The sequence below is a fragment of the Pseudophryne corroboree genome, chromosome 11 (genome assembly GCF_028390025.1).
Source record: "Pseudophryne corroboree isolate aPseCor3 chromosome 11, aPseCor3.hap2, whole genome shotgun sequence".
In the NCBI taxonomy this organism is placed as follows: domain Eukaryota; kingdom Metazoa; phylum Chordata; class Amphibia; order Anura; family Myobatrachidae; genus Pseudophryne; species Pseudophryne corroboree.
This window is the reverse complement of record NC_086454.1, coordinates 184,911,875-184,931,206: the sequence shown is the minus strand read 5'-3', so window position 1 is coordinate 184,931,206 and position 19,332 is coordinate 184,911,875. Positions and strand designations below refer to the sequence as shown.

Sequence of the window (19,332 nt, the reverse complement as noted above, 5' to 3'; positions counted from 1 at the left end):
AATTTGCCAAAAATATGGTGCTCTGTTTTTTTTTTATTATATATAATGAAAGAACAATAATTTTGACGTTTCACCGATAATCCGGAACAGTTTACAAAAAAATCACTACGACTGTCAGGACAACCAAAAAATTGAACAGTTTGTTTTTGTATTGCATATTGGTTTCATAGTGTAGTGGTTATCACATCTGCTTTACACGCAGAAAGTCCTGGGTTCAATCCCCAGTAGAACCATATTTTTGCTCTAATTTATGACTTATGAAAATTTTCTTCACTATCATTCTTATAACATCTGACCTGCTACTGCTCAATGTGAAATATGTCATTTGTTCACTTACAAAATTCAATTTCTTCTCTAAATATGGAAATAAATGTTATTTGTAATATCTATTAGCTTTTAATTATAAAATAACTTATTACAGCAAACAACTGATTAAAAATCTGGAGCAGATTCAAATAATATTCTTGTTTTATATGAAATTGGTAGCAATGTATCATATATTTCATTTATAGTAAACAAATAAATTGTAGTATCATATCTAACTACATTTTTCCATAAATCATCTTAACTGAGTACAGTTAAATAAATCACTTAAACCAACATTTCCATCACCAGTTCACCAAAGCACAGCTATTCTTTCCAGGACTTCACTGTTCACATGACTTCACTAGCAACTTGATAATGCTGCCAAGGTTTGGTATTTCATGATTAATGCATGATAAACTGCAATCATGTTTTGATGTAGCTAATATTCACTTCCAGATCATTTACTTTAAATGTAAATAAATATTTCCATAATTACTATGTGCAAGTTTAGCAAAAATGCTAATAGATTTGACTTCTTGATAGATAGTATATTGATTATTACTAAAGTCTTTTTCGAGTATTATGCTTAAGTTATGTTGTGAAAGGGCATTTATTTATATGTAGTATTTGTAATACAGGCACTTTATGGTAACATGGCAAGAAAAATCACTGAAAAGTGATTTTGATAAGTGTTACACCTACAGATGAAAATTGGTCAAAATGTTAGAAATAATGATTTTTGTGTATATAGTTTTTCAAATTATAAATATTCACTTGAAAAGCTTCAAAAAAATCTTTATTTAAAATGGGAATATGCAGGTTTATTCAACATTGCACACATTGCTCTTTACTAAAGTTTTATTTTAAATGTTGGGTAATGCAAGTTTGGTCAACCATGTTACAACTGTCTTTATCTATGTACCCACTATACAATTATTAAAGTAAATTGCAAAAAATTGGTTGCTCATCCTGTTTTACCGGGTAGTGTTTTTAAATGACCATTTGGTGTATTTCAGATAAATCAGACAACTGATGGTCACAAACACACTCCTTCGGTTATTGAATCGGTCAGCCAAGATAAAAAAAAAATCTCAGCCTACTATAATAGTGCACTGTGTGGTACTTGGAGGTTCTCGATAAACTGACCATATTTTCTGCATTTTTTCACGACTAAGTCATGCTGCTTAATTGCTGACATATGAAAATTCAGTGTTGTGTGACATATAATTGGATTTTTAAACAAAATCACTTAGTGTGTACCTCAGATTTTGGGGCATTTGATTGTCAATATGACCAAAAATCTCTTCTAGTGTAAAAACAGTTTATGTTGTGGTTTTATAGCATAGTGGTTAGCACATCTGCTTTACACAGAGAAAGTCCTGGGTACAATCCCAAGTGAACCCATATTTATTAAAAAAATCCAGTAAAATGTGAACTTGATAAGAGTACTTACAGTAGATAATAATTGGTCTAGATGTTAGAAATAAAAGAATTTTGTATATTTGTTTTCTTCAAATTAAAAATAATCACTTAAAAAACTTTGCAAAATGCTTACTTTAAAATGGATATACACATTTATTTATCATTGCAGTCATTGCTTTTTAATAAAGATTAATATTAAATGTTTAATTATGCAAGGTTGGTCAACCAGGCTATAACTTTCTTTAGCTAGGTGTACCACTATTAAGTATTGGGTCAATTTGCCAAAAATATGGTGCTCTGTTTTTTTTAAATTATATATAATGAAAGAACAATCACTTTGACGTTTTACCGATAATCCGGAACAGGTTACAAAAAATCACTATGACTGTCAGGACAACCAGAAAATTGAACAGTTTGTTATTGTAATGCATATTGGTTTCATAGTGTAGTGGTTATCACATCTGCTTTACACGCAGAAGGTCCTGGGTTCAATCCCCAGTTGAACCATATTTTTGCACTAATTTATGACTTATGAAATTTTTCTTCACTATCATTCTTATAACATCTGACCTGCTACTGCTCAATGTGAAATATGTCATTTGTTCACTTACAAAATTCAATTTCTTCTCTAAATATGGAAATAAATGTTATTTGTAATATCTATTAGCTTTTAATTATAAAATAACTTATTACAGCAAACAACTGATTAAAAATCTGGAGCAGATTCAAATAATCTTCTTGTTTTATAAGAAATTGGTAGCAATGTATCATATATTTCATTTATAGTAAACAAATAAATTGTAGTATCATATCTAACTACATTTTTCCATAAATCATCTTAACTGAGTACAGTTAAATAAATCACTTAAACCAACATTTCCATCACCAGTTCACCAAAGCACAGCTATTCTTTCCAGGACTTCACTGTTCACATGACTTCACTAGCAACTTGATAATGCTGCCAAGGTTTGGTATTGCATGATTAATGCATGATAAACTGAAATCATGTTTTGATGTAGCTAATATTCACTTCCAGATCATTTACTTTAAATGTAAATAAATATTTCCATAATTACTATGTGCAAGTTTAGCAAAAATGCTGATAGATTTGACTTCTGGATAGATAGTATATTGATTATTACTAAAGTCTTTTTCGAGTATTATGCCTAAGTTATGTTGTGAAAGGGCATTTATTTATATGTAGTATTTGTAATACAGGCACTTTATGGTAACATGGCAAGAAAAATCACAGAAAAGTGATTTTGATAAGTGTGACACCTGCAGATGATAATTGGTCAAAATGTTAGAAATAATGATTTTTGTGTATATAGTTTTTCAAATTATAAATATTCACTTGAAAAGCTTCAAAAAATCTTTATTTAAAATGGGAATATGCAGGTTTATTCAACACTGCACACATTGCTCTTTACTAAAGTTTTATTTTAAATGTTGGGTAATGCAAGTTTGGTCAACCATGTTACAACTGTCTTTATCTATGTACCCACTATACAATTATTAAAGTAAATTGCAAAAAATTGGTTGCTCATCCTGTTTTACTGGGTAGTGTTTTTAAATGACCATTTGGTGTATTTCCGATAAACCAGACAACTGATGGTCACAAACACACTCCTTCGGTTATTGAATCGGTGAGCCAAGATAAAAAAAAATCTCAGCCTACTATAATAGTGCACTGTGTGGTACTTGGAGGTTCTCGATAAACTGACCATATTTTCTGCATTTTTTCACGACTAAGACATGCTGCTTAATTGCGGACATATGAAAATTCAGTGTTGTGTGACATATAATTGGTTTTTTATATAATATCACTTAGTGTGTACCTCAGATTTTGGGGCATTGATTGTCAAGATGACCAAAAATCTCTTCTAGTGTGAAAACAGTTTATGTTGTTGTTTCATAGCATAGTGGTTAGCACATCTGCTTTACACAGGGAAAGTCCTGGGTTCAATCCCAAGTAAACCCATATTTACTAAAAAAATCCAGTAAAATGTGATCTTGATAAGAGTACTTACAGTAGATAATAATTGGTCAAGATGTTAGAAATAAAGAATTTTGTATATTTGTTTTCTTCAAATTAAAAATAATCACTTAAAAAACTTTGCAAAATGCTTACTTTAAAATGGATATACTCTTTTATTTATCATTGCAGTCATTGCTTTTTAATAAAGATTACTATTAAATGTTTAATTATGCAAGGTTGGTCAACCAGGCTATAACTTTCTTTAGCTAGGTGTACCACTATTAAGTATTGGGTCAATTTGCCAAAAATATGGTGCTCTGTGTTTTTTTTTTATTATATATAATGAAAGAACAATCATTTTGATGTTTCACCGATAATCCGGAACAGTTTACAAAAAATCACTACGACTGTCAGGACAACCAAAAAATTGAACAGTTTGTTTTTGTATTGCATATTGGTTTCATAGTGTAGTGGTTATCACATCTGCTTTACACGCAGAAGGTCCTGGGTTCAATCCCCAGTGGAACCATATTTTTGCACTAATTTATGACTTATGAAAATTTTCTTTACTATCATTCTTATAACATCTGACCTGCTACTGCTCAATGTGAAATATGTCATTTGTTCACTTACAAAATTCAATTTCTTCTCTAAATATGGAAATAAATGTTATTTGTAATATCTATTAGCTTTTAATTATAAAATAACTTATTACAGCAAACAACTGATTAAAAATCTGGAGCAGATTCAAATAATCTTCTTGTTTTATAAGAAATTGGTAGCAATGTATCATATATTTCATTTATAGTAAACAAATAAATTGTAGTATTATATCTAACTACCTTTTTCCATAAATCATCTTAACTGAGTACAGTTAAATAAATCACTTAAACCAACATTTCCATCACCAGTTCACCAAAGCACAGCTATTCTTTCCAGGACTTCACTGTTCACATGACTTCACTAGCAACTTGATAATGCTGCCAAGGTTTGGTATTGCATGATTAATGCATGATAAACTGCAATCATGTTTTGATGTAGCTAATATTCACTTCCAGATCATTTACTTTAAATGTAAATAAATATTGCCATAATTACTATGTGCAAGTTTAGCAAAAATGCTGATAGATTTGACTTCTGGATAGATAGTATATTGATTATTACTAAAGTCTTTTTCGAGTATTATGCCTAAGTTATGTTGTGAAAGGGCATTTATTTATATGTAGTATTTGTAATACAGGCACTTTATGGTAACATGGCAAGAAAAATCACCGAAAAGTGATTTTGATAAGTGTGACACCTGCAGATGATAATTGGTCAAAATTTTAGAAATAATGATTTTTGTGTATATAGTTTTTCAAATTATAAATATTCACTTGAAAAGCTTCAAAAAATCTTTATTTAAAATGGGAATATGCAGGTTTATTCAACATTGCACACATTGCTCTTTACTAAAGTTTTATTTTAAATATTGGGTAATGCAAATTAGGTCAACCATGTTACAACTGTCTTTATCTATGTACCCACTATACAATTATTAAAGTAAATTGCAAAAATTTGGTTGCTCATCCTGTTTTACTGGGTAGTGTTTTTAAATGACCATTTGGTGTATTTCCGATAAACCAGACAACTGATGGTCACAAACACACTCCTTCGGTTATTGAATCGGTGAGCCAAGATTAAAAAAAATCTCAGCCTACTATAATAGTGCACTGTGTGGTGCTTGGAGGTTCTCGATAAACTGACCATATTTTCTGCATTTTTTCACGACTAAGTCATGCTGCTTAATTGCGGACTTATGAAAATTCAGTGTTGTGTGACATATAATTGGTTTTTTAAACAATATCACTTAGTGTGTACCTCAGATTTTGGGGCATTTGATTGTCAAGATGACCAAAAATCTCTTCTAGTGTAAGAACAGTTTATGTTGTGGTTTCATAGCATAGTGGTTAGCACATCTGCTTTACACAGAGAAAGTCCTGGGTTCAATCCCAAGTGAACCCATATTTATTAAAAAATCCAGTAAAATGTGATCTTGATAAAAGTACTTACAGTAGATAATAATTGGTCAAGATGTTAGAAATAAAGAATTTTGTATATTTGTTTTCTTCAAATTAAAAATAATCACTTAAAAAACTTTGCAAAATGCTTACTTTAAAATGGATATACACATTTATTTATCATTGCAGTCATTGCTTTTTAATAAAGATTAATATTAAATGTTTAATAATGCAAGGTTGGTCAACCAGGCTATAACTTTCTTTAGCTAGGTGTACCACTATTAAGTATTGGGTCAATTTGCCAAAAATATGGTGCTCTGTTTTTTTTAAAATTATATATAATGAAAGAACAATCACTTTGACGTTTCACCGATAATCCGGAACAGTTTACAAAAAATCACTACGACTGTCAGGACAACCAGAAAATTGAACAGTTTGTTATTGTATTGCATATTGGTTTTATAGTGTAGTGGTTATCACATCTGCTTTACACGCAGAAGGTCCTGGCTTCAATCCCCAGTGGAACCATATTTTTGCACTAATTTATGACTTATGAAAATTTTCTTCACTATCATTCTTATAACATCTGACATGCTACTGCTCAATGTGAAATATGTCATTTGTTCACTTACAAATTCAATTTCTTCTCTAAATATGGAAATAAATGTTATTTGTAATATCTATTAGCTTTTAATTATAAAATAACTTATTACAGCAAACAACTGATTAAAAATCTGGAGCAGATTCAAATAATCTTCTTGTTTTATAAGAAATTGGTAGCAATGTATCATATATTTCATTTATAGTAAACAAATAAATTGTAGTATCATATTTAACTACCTTTTTCCATAAATCATCTTAACTGAGTACAGTTAAATAGATCACTTAAACCAACATTTCCATCACCAGTTCACCAAAGCACAGCTATTCTTTCCAGGACTTCACTGTTCACATGACTTCACTAGCAACTTGATAATGCTGCCAAGGTTTGGTATTGCATGATTAATGCATGATAAACTGCAATCATGTTTTGATGTAGCTAATATTCACTTCCAGATCATTTACTTTAAATGTAAATAAATATTTCCATAATTACTATGTGCAAGTTTAGCAAAAATGCTGATAGATTTGACTTCTGGATAGATAGTATATTGATTATTACTAAAGCCTTTTTCGAGTATTATGGTTAAGTTATGTTGTGAAAGGGCATTTATTTATATGTAGTATTTGTAATACAGGCACTTTATGGTAACATGGCAAGAAAAATCACTGAAAAGTGATTTTGATAAGTGTGACACCTGCAGATGATAATTGGTCAAAATGTTAGAAATAATGATTTTTGTGTATATAGTTTTTCAAATTATAAATATTCACTTGAAAAGCTTCAAAAAATCTTTATTTAAAATGGGAATATGCAGGTTTATTCAACATTGCACACATTGCTCTTTACTAAAGTTTTATTTTAAATGTTGGGTAATGCAAGTTTGGTCAACCATGTTACAACTGTCTTTATCTATGTACCCACTATACAATTATTAAAGTAAATTGCAAAAAATTGGTTGCTCATCCTGTTTTACTGGGTAGTGTTTTTAAATGACCATTTGGTATATTTCCGATAAACCAGACAACTGATGGTCACAAACACACTCCTTCGGTTATTGAATCGGTCAGCCAAGATAAAAAAAAATCTCAGCCTACTATAATAGTGCACTGTGTGGTACTTGGAGGTTCTCGATAAACTGACCATATTTTCTGCATTTTTTCACGACTAAGTCATGCTGCTTAATTGCTGACATATGAAAATTCAGTGTTGTGTGACATATAATTGGATTTTTAAACAAAATCACTTAGTGTGTACCTCAGATTTTGGGGCATTTGATTGTCAAGATGACCAAAAATCTCTTCTAGTGTAAGAACAGTTTATGTTGTGGTTTCATAGCATAGTCGTTAGCACATCTGCTTTACACAGAGAAAGTCCTGGGTTTAATCCCAAGTGAACCCATATTTATTAAAAAATCCAGTAAAATGTGATCTTGATAAGAGTACTTACAGTAGATAATAATTGGTCAAGATGTTAGAAATAAAGAATTTTGTATATTTGTTTTCTTCAAATTTAAAATAATCACTTAAAAAACTTTGCAAAATGCTTACTTTAAAATGGATATACACATTTATTAATCATTGCAGTCATTGCTTTTTAATAAAGATTAATATTAAATGTTTAATTATGCAAGGTTGGTCAACCAGGCTATAACTTTCTTTAGCTAGGTGTACCACTATTAAGTATTGGGTCAATTTGCCAAAAAATATGGTGCTCTGTTTTTTTTTAAATTATATATAATGAAAGAACAATCATTTTGACGTTTCACCGATAATCCGGAACAGTTTACAAAAAATCACTACGACTGTCAGGACAACCAAAAAATTGAACAGTTTGTTTTTGTATTGCATATTGGTTTCATAGTGTAGTGGTTATCACATCTGCTTTACACGCAGAAGGTCCTGGGTTCAATCCCCAGTGGAACCATATTTTTGCACTAATTTATGACTTATGAAAATTTTCTTTACTATCATTCTTATAACATCTGACCTGCTACTGCTCAATGTGAAATATGTTATTTGTTCACTTACAAAATTCAATTTCTTCTCTAAATATGGAAATAAATGTTATTTGTAATATCTATTAGCTTTTAATTATAAAATAACTTATTACAGCAAACAACTGATTAAAAATCTGGAGCAGATTCAAATAATCTTCTTGTTTTATAAGAAATTGGTAGCAATGTATCATATATTTCATTTATAGTAAACAAATAAATTGTAGTATCATATCTAACTACATTTTTCCATAAATCATCTTAACTGAGTACAGTTAAATAAATCACTTAAACCAACATTTCCATCACCAGTTCACCAAAGCACAGCTATTCTTTCCAGGACTTCACTGTTCACATGACTTCACTAGCAACTTGATAATGCTGCCAAGGTTTGGTATTGCATGATTAATGCATGATAAACTGCAATCATGTTTTGATGTAGCTAATATTCACTTCCAGATCATTTACTTTAAATGTAAATAAATATTTCCATAATTACTATGTGCAAGTTTAGCAAAAATGCTGATAGATTTGACTTCTGGATAGATAGTATATTGATTATTACTAAAGTCTTTTTCGAGTATTATGCTTAAGTTATGTTGTGAAAGGGCATTTATTTATATGTAGTATTTGTAATAAGGGCACTTTATGGTAACATGGCAAGAAAAATCACTGAAAAGTGATTTTGATAAGTGTGACACCTGCAGATGATAATTGGTCAAAATGTTAGAAATAATGATTTTTGTGTATATAGTTTTTCAAATTATAAATATTCACTTGAAAAGCTTCAAAAAATCTTTATTTAAAATGGGAATATGCAGGTTTATTCAACATTGCACACATTGCTCTTTACTAAAGTTTTATTTTAAATGTTGGGTAATGCAAGTTTGGTCAACCATGTTACAACTGTCTTTATCTATGTACCCACTATACAATTATTAAAGTAAATTGCAAAAAATTGGTTGCTCATCCTGTTTTACTGGGTAGTGTTTTTAAATGACCATTTGGTGTATTTCCGATAAACCAGACAACTGATGGTCACAAACACACTCCTTCAGTTATTGAATCGGTCAGCCAAGATAAAAAAAAATCTCAGCCTACTATAATAGTGCACTGTGCGGTACTTGGAGGTTCTCGATAAACTGACCATATTTTCTGCATTTTTTCACGACTAAGTCATGCTGCTTAATTGCGGACTTATGAAAATTCAGTGTTGTGTGACATATAATTGGTTTTTTAAACAATATCACTTAGTGTGTACCTCAGATTTTGGGGCATTTGATTGTCAAGATGACCAAAAATCTCTTCTAGTGTAAGAACAGTTTATGTTGTGGTTTCATAGCATAGTGGTTAGCACATCTGCTTTACACAGAGAAAGTCCTGGGTCCAATCCCAAGTGAACCCATATTTATTAAAAAATCCAGTAAAATGTGATCTTGATAAAAGTACTTACAGTAGATAATAATTGGTCAAGATGTTAGAAATAAAGAATTTTGTATATTTGTTTTCTTCAAATTAAAAATAATCACTTAAAAAACTTTGCAAAATGCTTACTTTAAAATGGATATACACATTTATTTATCATTGCAGTCATTGCTTTTTAATAAAGATTAATATTAAATGTTTAATAATGCAAGGTTGGTCAACCAGGCTATAACTTTCTTTAGCTAGGTGTACCACTATTAAGTATTGGGTCAATTTGCCAAAAATATGGTGCTCTGTTTTTTTTAAAATTATATATAATGAAAGAACAATCACTTTGACGTTTCACCGATAATCCGGAACAGTTTACAAAAAATCACTACGACTGTCAGGACAACCAGAAAATTGAACAGTTTGTTATTGTATTGCATATTGGTTTTATAGTGTAGTGGTTATCACATCTGCTTTACACGCAGAAGGTCCTGGCTTCAATCCCCAGTGGAACCATATTTTTGCACTAATTTATGACTTATGAAAATTTTCTTCACTATCATTCTTATAACATCTGACCTGCTACTGCTCAATGTGAAATATGTCATTTGTTCACTTACAAATTCAATTTCTTCTCTAAATATGGAAATAAATGTTATTTGTAATATCTATTAGCTTTTAATTATAAAATAACTTATTACAGCAAACAACTGATTAAAAATCTGGAGCAGATTCAAATAATCTTCTTGTTTTATAAGAAATTGGTAGCAATGTATCATATATTTCATTTATAGTAAACAAATAAATTGTAGTATCATATTTAACTACCTTTTTCCATAAATCATCTTAACTGAGTACAGTTAAATAGATCACTTAAACCAACATTTCCATCACCAGTTCACCAAAGCACAGCTATTCTTTCCAGGACTTCACTGTTCACATGACTTCACTAGCAACTTGATAATGCTGCCAAGGTTTGGTATTGCATGATTAATGCATGATAAACTGCAATCATGTTTTGATGTAGCTAATATTCACTTCCAGATCATTTACTTTAAATGTAAATAAATATTTCCATAATTACTATGTGCAAGTTTAGCAAAAATGCTGATAGATTTGACTTCTGGATAGATAGTATATTGATTATTACTAAAATCTTTTTCGAGTATTATGCTTAAGTTATGTTGTGAAAGGGCATTTATTTATATGTAGTATTTGTAATACAGGCACTTTATGGTGACATGGCAAGAAAAATCACTGAAAAGTGATTTTGATAAGTGTGACACCTGCAGATGATAATTGGTCAAAATGTTAGAAATAATGATTTTTGTGTATATAGTTTTTCAAATTATAAATATTCACTTGAAAAGCTTCAAAAAATCTTTATTTAAAATGGGAATATGCAGGTTTATTCAACATTGCACACATTGCTCTTTACTAAAGTTTTATTTTAAATGTTGGGTAATGCAAGTTTGGTCAACCATGTTACAACTGTCTTTATCTATGTACCCACTATACAATTATTAAAGTAAATTGCAAAAAATTGGTTGCTCATCCTGTTTTACTGGGTAGTGTTTTTAAATGACCATTTGGTATATTTCCGATAAACCAGACAACTGATGGTCACAAACACACTCCTTCGGTTATTGAATCGGTCAGCCAAGATAAAAAAAAATCTCAGCCTACTATAATAGTGCACTGTGTGGTACTTGGAGGTTCTCGATAAACTGACCATATTTTCTGCATTTTTTCACGACTAAGTCATGCTGCTTAATTGCTGACATATGAAAATTCAGTGTTGTGTGACATATAATTGGATTTTTAAACAAAATCACTTAGTGTGTACCTCAGATTTTGGGGCATTTGATTGTCAAGATGACCAAAAATATCTTCTAGTGTAAGAACAGTTTATGTTGTGGTTTCATAGCATAGTCGTTAGCACATCTGCTTTACACAGAGAAAGTCCTGGGTTTAATCCCAAGTGAACCCATATTTATTAAAAAATCCAGTAAAATGTGATCTTGATAAGAGTACTTACAGTAGATAATAATTGGTCAAGATGTTAGAAATAAAGAATTTTGTATATTTGTTTTCTTCAAATTAAAAATAATCACTTAAAAAACTTTGCAAAATGCTTACTTTAAAATGGATATACACATTTATTAATCATTGCAGTCATTGCTTTTTAATAAAGATTAATATTAAATGTTTAATTATGCAAGGTTGGTCAACCAGGCTATAACTTTCTTTAGCTAGGTGTACCAATATTAAGTATTGGGTCAATTTGCCAAAAATATGGTGCTCTGTTTTTTTTAAAATTATATATAATGAAAGAACAATCACTTTGACGTTTCACCGATAATCCGGAACAGTTTACAAAAAATCACTACGACTGTCAGGACAACCAGAAAATTGAACAGTTTGTTATTGTATTGCATATTGGTTTTATAGTGTAGTGGTTATCACATCTGCTTTACACGCAGAAGGTCCTGGCTTCAATCCCCAGTGGAACCATATTTTTGCACTAATTTATGACTTATGAAAATTTTCTTCACTATCATTCTTATAACATCTGACCTGCTACTGCTCAATGTGAAATATGTCATTTGTTCACTTACAAATTCAATTTCTTCTCTAAATATGGAAATAAATGTTATTTGTAATATCTATTAGCTTTTAATTATAAAATAACTTATTACAGCAAACAACTGATTAAAAATCTGGAGCAGATTCAAATAATCTTCTTGTTTTATAAGAAATTGGTAGCAATGTATCATATATTTCATTTATAGTAAACAAATAAATTGTAGTATCATATTTAACTACCTTTTTCCATAAATCATCTTAACTGAGTACAGTTAAATAGATCACTTAAACCAACATTTCCATCACCAGTTCACCAAAGCACAGCTATTCTTTCCAGGACTTCACTGTTCACATGACTTCACTAGCAACTTGATAATGCTGCCAAGGTTTGGTATTGCATGATTAATGCATGATAAACTGCAATCATGTTTTGATGTAGCTAATATTCACTTCCAGATCATTTACTTTAAATGTAAATAAATATTTCCATAATTACTATGTGCAAGTTTAGCAAAAATGCTGATAGATTTGACTTCTGGATAGATAGTATATTGATTATTACTAAAATCTTTTTCGAGTATTATGCTTAAGTTATGTTGTGAAAGGGCATTTATTTATATGTAGTATTTGTAATACAGGCACTTTATGGTGACATGGCAAGAAAAATCACTGAAAAGTGATTTTGATAAGTGTGACACCTGCAGATGATAATTGGTCAAAATGTTAGAAATAATGATTTTTGTGTATATAGTTTTTCAAATTATAAATATTCACTTGAAAAGCTTCAAAAAATCTTTATTTAAAATGGGAATATGCAGGTTTATTCAACATTGCACACATTGCTCTTTACTAAAGTTTTATTTTAAATGTTGGGTAATGCAAGTTTGGTCAACCATGTTACAACTGTCTTTATCTATGTACCCACTATACAATTATTAAAGTAAATTGCAAAAAATTGGTTGCTCATCCTGTTTTACTGGGTAGTGTTTTTAAATGACCATTTGGTATATTTCCGATAAACCAGACAACTGATGGTCACAAACACACTCCTTCGGTTATTGAATCGGTCAGCCAAGATAAAAAAAAATCTCAGCCTACTATAATAGTGCACTGTGTGGTACTTGGAGGTTCTCGATAAACTGACCATATTTTCTGCATTTTTTCACGACTAAGTCATGCTGCTTAATTGCTGACATATGAAAATTCAGTGTTGTGTGACATATAATTGGATTTTTAAACAAAATCACTTAGTGTGTACCTCAGATTTTGGGGCATTTGATTGTCAAGATGACCAAAAATATCTTCTAGTGTAAGAACAGTTTATGTTGTGGTTTCATAGCATAGTCGTTAGCACATCTGCTTTACACAGAGAAAGTCCTGGGTTTAATCCCAAGTGAACCCATATTTATTAAAAAATCCAGTAAAATGTGATCTTGATAAGAGTACTTACAGTAGATAATAATTGGTCAAGATGTTAGAAATAAAGAATTTTGTATATTTGTTTTCTTCAAATTTAAAATAATCACTTAAAAAACTTTGCAAAATGCTTACTTTAAAATGGATATACACATTTATTAATCATTGCAGTCATTGCTTTTTAATAAAGATTAATATTAAATGTTTAATTATGCAAGGTTGGTCAACCAGGCTATAACTTTCTTTAGCTAGGTGTACCAATATTAAGTATTGGGTCAATTTGCCAAAAAATATGGTGCTCTGTTTTTTTTAAAATTATATATAATGAAAGAACAATCATTTTGACGTTTCACCGATAATCCGGAACAGTTTACAAAAAATCACTATGACTGTCAGGACAACCAAAAAATTGAACAGTTTGTTTTTGTATTGCATATTGGTTTCATAGTGTAGTGATTATCACATCTGCTTTACACGCAGAAGGTCCTGGGTTCAATCCCCAGTGGAACCATATTTTTGCACTAATTTATGACTTATGAAAATTTTCTTCACTACCATTCTTATAACATCTGACCTGCTACTGCTCAATGTGAAATATGTCATTTGTTCACTTACAAAATTCAATTTCTTCTCTAAATATGGAAATAAATGTTATTTGTAATATCTATTAGCTTTTAATTATAAAATAACTTATTACAGCAAACAACTGATAAAAAATCTGGAGCAGATTCAAATAATCTTCTTGTTTTATAAGAAATTGGTAGCAATGTATCATATATTTCATTTATAGTAAACAAATAAATTGTAGTATCATATCTAACTACATTTTTCCATAAATCATCTTAACTGAGTACAGTTAAATAAATCACTTAAACCAACATTTCCATCACCAGTTCACCAAAGCACAGCTATTCTTTCCAGGACTTCACTGTTCACATGACTTCACTAGCAACTTGATAATGCTGCCAAGGTTTGGTATTGCATGATTAATGCATGATAAACTGCAATCATGTTTTGATGTAGCTAATATTCACTTCCAGATCATTTACTTTAAATGTAAATAAATATTTCCATAATTACTATGTGCAAGTTTAGCAAAAATGCTGATAGATTTGACTTCTGGATAGATAGTATATTGATTATTACTAAAGTCTTTTTCGAGTATTATGCCTAAGTTATGTTGTGAAAGGGCATTTATTTATATGTAGTATTTGTAATACAGGCACTTTATGGTAACATGGCAAGAAAAATCACAGAAAAGTGATTTTGATAAGTGTGACACCTGCAGATGATAATTGGTCAAAATGTTAAAAATAATGATTTTTGTGTATATAGTTTTTCAAATTATAAATATTCACTTGAAAAGCTTCAAAAAATCTTTATTTAAAATGGGAATATGCAGGTTTATTCAACATTGCACACATTGCTCTTTACTAAAGTTTTATTTTAAATGTTGGGTAATGCAAGTTTGGTCAACCATGTTACAACTGTCTTTATCTATGTACCCACTATACAATTATTAAAGTAAATTGCAAAAAATTGGTTGCTCATCCTGTTTTACTGGGTAGTGTTTTTAAATGACCATTTGGTGTATTTCCGATAAACCAGACAACTGATGGTCACAAACACACTCCTTCGGTTATTGAATCGGTGAGCCAAGATAAAAAAAAATCTCAGCCTACTATAATAGTGCACTGTGTGGTACTTGGAGGTTCTCGATAAACTGACCATATTTTCTGCATTTTTTCATGACTAAGTCATGCTGCTTAATTGCTGACATATGAAAATTCAGTGTTGTGTGACATATAATTGGATTTTTAAACAAAATCTCTTAGTGTGTACCTCAGATTTTGGGGCATTTGATTGTCAAGATGACCAAAAATCTCTTCTAGTGTAAGAACAGTTTATGTTGTGGTTTCATAGCATAGTGGTTAGCACATCTGCTTTACACAGAGAAAGTCCTGGGTTCAATCCCAAGTGAACCCATATTTATTAAAAAATCCAGTAAAATGTGATCTTGATAAAAGTACTTACAGTAGATAATAATTGGTCAAGATGTTAGAAATAAAGAATTTTGTATATTTGTTTTCTTCAAATTAAAAATAATCACTTAAAAAACTTTGCAAAATGCTTACTTTAAAATGGATATACACATTTATTTATCATTGCAGTCATTGCTTTTTAATAAAGATTAATATTAAATGTTTAATAATGCAAGGTTGGTCAACCAGGCTATAACTTTCTTTAGCTAGGTGTACCACTATTAAGTATTGGGTCAATTTGCCAAAAATATGGTGCTCTGTTTATTTTTAAATTATATATAATGAAAGAACAATCACTTTGACGTTTCACCGATAATCCGGAACAGTTTACAAAAAATCACTACGACTGTCAGGACAACCAGGAAATTGAACAGTTTGTTTTTGTATTGCATATTGGTTTCATAGTGTAGTGGTTATCACATCTGATTTACACGCAGAAGGTCCTGGCTTCAATCCCCAGTGGAACCATATTTTTGCACTAATTTATGACTTATGAAAATTTTCTTCACTATCATTCTTATAACATCTGACCTGCTACTGCTCTATGTGAAATATGTCATTTGTTCACTTACAAATTCAATTTCTTCTCTAAATATGGAAATAAATGTTATTTGTAATATCTATTAGCTTTTAATTATAAAATAACTTATTACAGCAAACAACTGATTAAAAATCTGGAGCAGATTCAAATAATCTTCTTGTTTTATAAGAAATTGGTAGCAATGTATCATATATTTCATTTATAGTAAACAAATAAATTGTAGTATCATATCTAACTACCTTTTTCCATAAATCATCTTAACTGAGTACAGTTAAATAGATCACTTAAACCAACATTTCCATCACCAGTTCACCAAAGCACAGCTATTCTTTCCAGGACTTCACTGTTCACATGACTTCACTAGCAACTTGATAATGCTGCCAAGGTTTGGTATTGCATGATTAATGCATGATAAACTGCAATCATGTTTTGATGTAGCTAATATTCACTTCCAGATCATTTACTTTAAATGTAAATAAATATTTCCATAATTACTATGTGCAAGTTTAGCAAAAATGCTGATAGATTTGACTTCTGGATAGATAGTATATTGATTATTACTAAAGCCTTTTTCGAGTATTATGGTTAAGTTATGTTGTGAAAGGGCATTTATTTATATGTAGTATTTGTAATACAGGCACTTTATGGTAACATGGCAAGAAAAATCACTGAAAAGTGATTTTGATAAGTGTGACACCTGCAGATGATAATTGGTCAAAATGTTAGAAATAATGATTTTTGTGTATATAGTTTTTCAAATTATAAATATTCACTTGAAAAGCTTCAAAAAATCTTTATTTAAAATGGGAATATGCAGGTTTATTCAACATTGCACACATTGCTCTTTACTAAAGTTTTATTTTAAATGTTGGGTAATGCAAGTTTGGTCAACCATGTTACAACTGTCTTTATCTATGTACCCACTATACAATTATTAAAGTAAATTGCAAAAAATTGGTTGCTCATCCTGTTTTACTGGGTAGTGTTTTTAAATGACCATTTGGTATATTTCCGATAAACCAGACAACTGATGGTCACAAACACACTCCTTCGGTTATTGAATCGGTCAGCCAAGATAAAAAAAAATCTCAGCCTACTATAATAGTGCACTGTGTGGTACTTGGAGGTTCTCGATAAACTGACCATATTTTCTGCATTTTTTCACGACTAAGTCATGCTGCTTAATTGCTGACATATGAAAATTCAGTGTTGTGTGACATATAATTGGCTTTTTAAACAAAATCACTTAGTGTGTACCTCAGATTTTGGGGCATTTGATTGTCAAGATGACCAAAAATCTCTTCTAGTGTAAGAACAGTTTATGTTGTGGTTTCATAGCATAGTCGTTAGCACATCTGCTTTACACAGAGAAAGTCCTGGGTTTAATCCCAAGTGAACCCATATTTATTAAAAAATCCAGTAAAATGTGATCTTGATAAGAGTACTTACAGTAGATAATAATTGGTCAAGATGTTAGAAATAAAGAATTTTGTATATTTGTTTTCTTCAAATTAAAAATAATCACTTAAAAAACTTTGCAAAATGCTTACTTTAAAATGGATATACACATTTATTTATCATTGCAGTCATTGCTTTTTAATAAAGATTAATATTAAATGTTTAATAATGCAAGGTTGGTCAACCAGGCTATAACTTTCTTTAGCTAGGTGTACCACTATTAAGTATTGGGTCAATTTGCCAAAAATATGGTGCTCTGTTTATTTTTAAATTATATATAATGAAAGAACAATCACTTTTTACGTTTCACCGATAATCCGGAACAGTTTACAAAAAATCACTACGACTGTCAGGACAACCAGGAAATTGAACAGTTTGTTTTTGTATTGCATATTGGTTTCATAGTGTAGTGGTTATCACATCTGATTTACACGCAGAAGGTCCTGGCTTCAATCCCCAGTGGAACCATATTTTTGCACTAATTTATGACTTATGAAAATTTTCTTCACTATCATTCTTATAACATCTGACCTGCTACTGCTCTATGTGAAATATGTCATTTGTTCACTTACAAATTCAATTTCTTCTCTAAATATGGAAATAAATGTTATTTGTAATATCTATTAGCTTTTAATTATAAAATAACTTATTACAGCAAACAACTGATTAAAAATCTGGAGCAGATTCAAATAATCTTCTTGTTTTATAAGAAATTGGTAGCAATGTATCATATATTTCATTTATAGTAAACAAATAAATTGTAGTATCATATCTAACTACCTTTTTCCATAAATCATCTTAACTGAGTACAGTTAAATAGATCACTTAAACCAACATTTCCATCACCAGTTCACCAAAGCACAGCTATTCTTTCCAGGACTTCACTGTTCACATGACTTCACTAGCAACTTGATAATGCTGCCAAGGTTTGGTATTGCATGATTAATGCATGATAAACTGCAATCATGTTTTGATGTAGCTAATATTCACTTCCAGATCATTTACTTTAAATGTAAATAAATATTTCCATAATTACTATGTGCAAGTTTAGCAAAAATGCTGATAGATTTGACTTCTGGATAGATAGTATATTGATTATTACTAAAGCCTTTTTCGAGTATTATGGTTAAGTTATGTTGTGAAAGGGCATTTATTTATATGTAGTATTTGTAATACAGGCACTTTATGGTAACATGGCAAGAAAAATCACTGAAAAGTGATTTTGATAAGTGTGACACCTGCAGATGATAATTGGTCAAAATGTTAGAAATAATGATTTTTGTGTATATAGTTTTTCAAATTATAAATATTCACTTGAAAAGCTTCAAAAAATCTTTATTTAAAATGGGAATATGCAGGTTTATTCAACATTGCACACATTGCTCTTTACTAAAGTTTTATTTTAAATGTTGGGTAATGCAAGTTTGGTCAACCATGTTACAACTGTCTTTATCTATGTACCCACTATACAATTATTAAAGTAAATTGCAAAAAATTGGTTGCTCATCCTGTTTTACTGGGTAGTGTTTTTAAATGACCATTTGGTATATTTCCGATAAACCAGACAACTGAT

The 19,332-nt window shown here is 30.1% G+C and overlaps 10 non-coding genes across 10 annotated transcripts; all 10 read left to right on the top strand.

Annotated features, from left to right (window-relative positions):
• The first annotated feature begins 160 nt into the window (after positions 1–160).
• On the top strand, positions 161–233 carry TRNAV-UAC (transfer RNA valine (anticodon UAC)). Its single transcript has one exon. It is a non-coding gene; the product is annotated as a tRNA-Val (tRNA).
• Positions 234–2,162: 1,929 nt separating this feature from the next.
• Positions 2,163–2,235, top strand: TRNAV-UAC (transfer RNA valine (anticodon UAC)). Its single transcript has one exon. It is a non-coding gene; the product is annotated as a tRNA-Val (tRNA).
• Positions 2,236–4,162: 1,927 nt separating this feature from the next.
• Positions 4,163–4,235, top strand: TRNAV-UAC (transfer RNA valine (anticodon UAC)). The gene has a single exon. It is a non-coding gene; the product is annotated as a tRNA-Val (tRNA).
• Positions 4,236–6,161: 1,926 nt separating this feature from the next.
• Positions 6,162–6,234, top strand: TRNAV-UAC (transfer RNA valine (anticodon UAC)). Its single transcript has one exon. It is a non-coding gene; the product is annotated as a tRNA-Val (tRNA).
• Positions 6,235–8,160: 1,926 nt separating this feature from the next.
• On the top strand, positions 8,161–8,233 carry TRNAV-UAC (transfer RNA valine (anticodon UAC)). The gene has a single exon. It is a non-coding gene; the product is annotated as a tRNA-Val (tRNA).
• A 1,926-nt stretch (positions 8,234–10,159) lies between these two features.
• Positions 10,160–10,232, top strand: TRNAV-UAC (transfer RNA valine (anticodon UAC)). Its single transcript has one exon. It is a non-coding gene; the product is annotated as a tRNA-Val (tRNA).
• A 1,925-nt stretch (positions 10,233–12,157) lies between these two features.
• On the top strand, positions 12,158–12,230 carry TRNAV-UAC (transfer RNA valine (anticodon UAC)). The gene has a single exon. It is a non-coding gene; the product is annotated as a tRNA-Val (tRNA).
• A 1,926-nt stretch (positions 12,231–14,156) lies between these two features.
• TRNAV-UAC (transfer RNA valine (anticodon UAC)) lies at positions 14,157–14,229 on the top strand. Its single transcript has one exon. It is a non-coding gene; the product is annotated as a tRNA-Val (tRNA).
• A 1,926-nt stretch (positions 14,230–16,155) lies between these two features.
• Positions 16,156–16,228, top strand: TRNAV-UAC (transfer RNA valine (anticodon UAC)). Its single transcript has one exon. It is a non-coding gene; the product is annotated as a tRNA-Val (tRNA).
• A 1,926-nt stretch (positions 16,229–18,154) lies between these two features.
• Positions 18,155–18,227, top strand: TRNAV-UAC (transfer RNA valine (anticodon UAC)). The gene has a single exon. It is a non-coding gene; the product is annotated as a tRNA-Val (tRNA).
• The last annotated feature ends 1,105 nt before the right edge of the window (positions 18,228–19,332 follow it).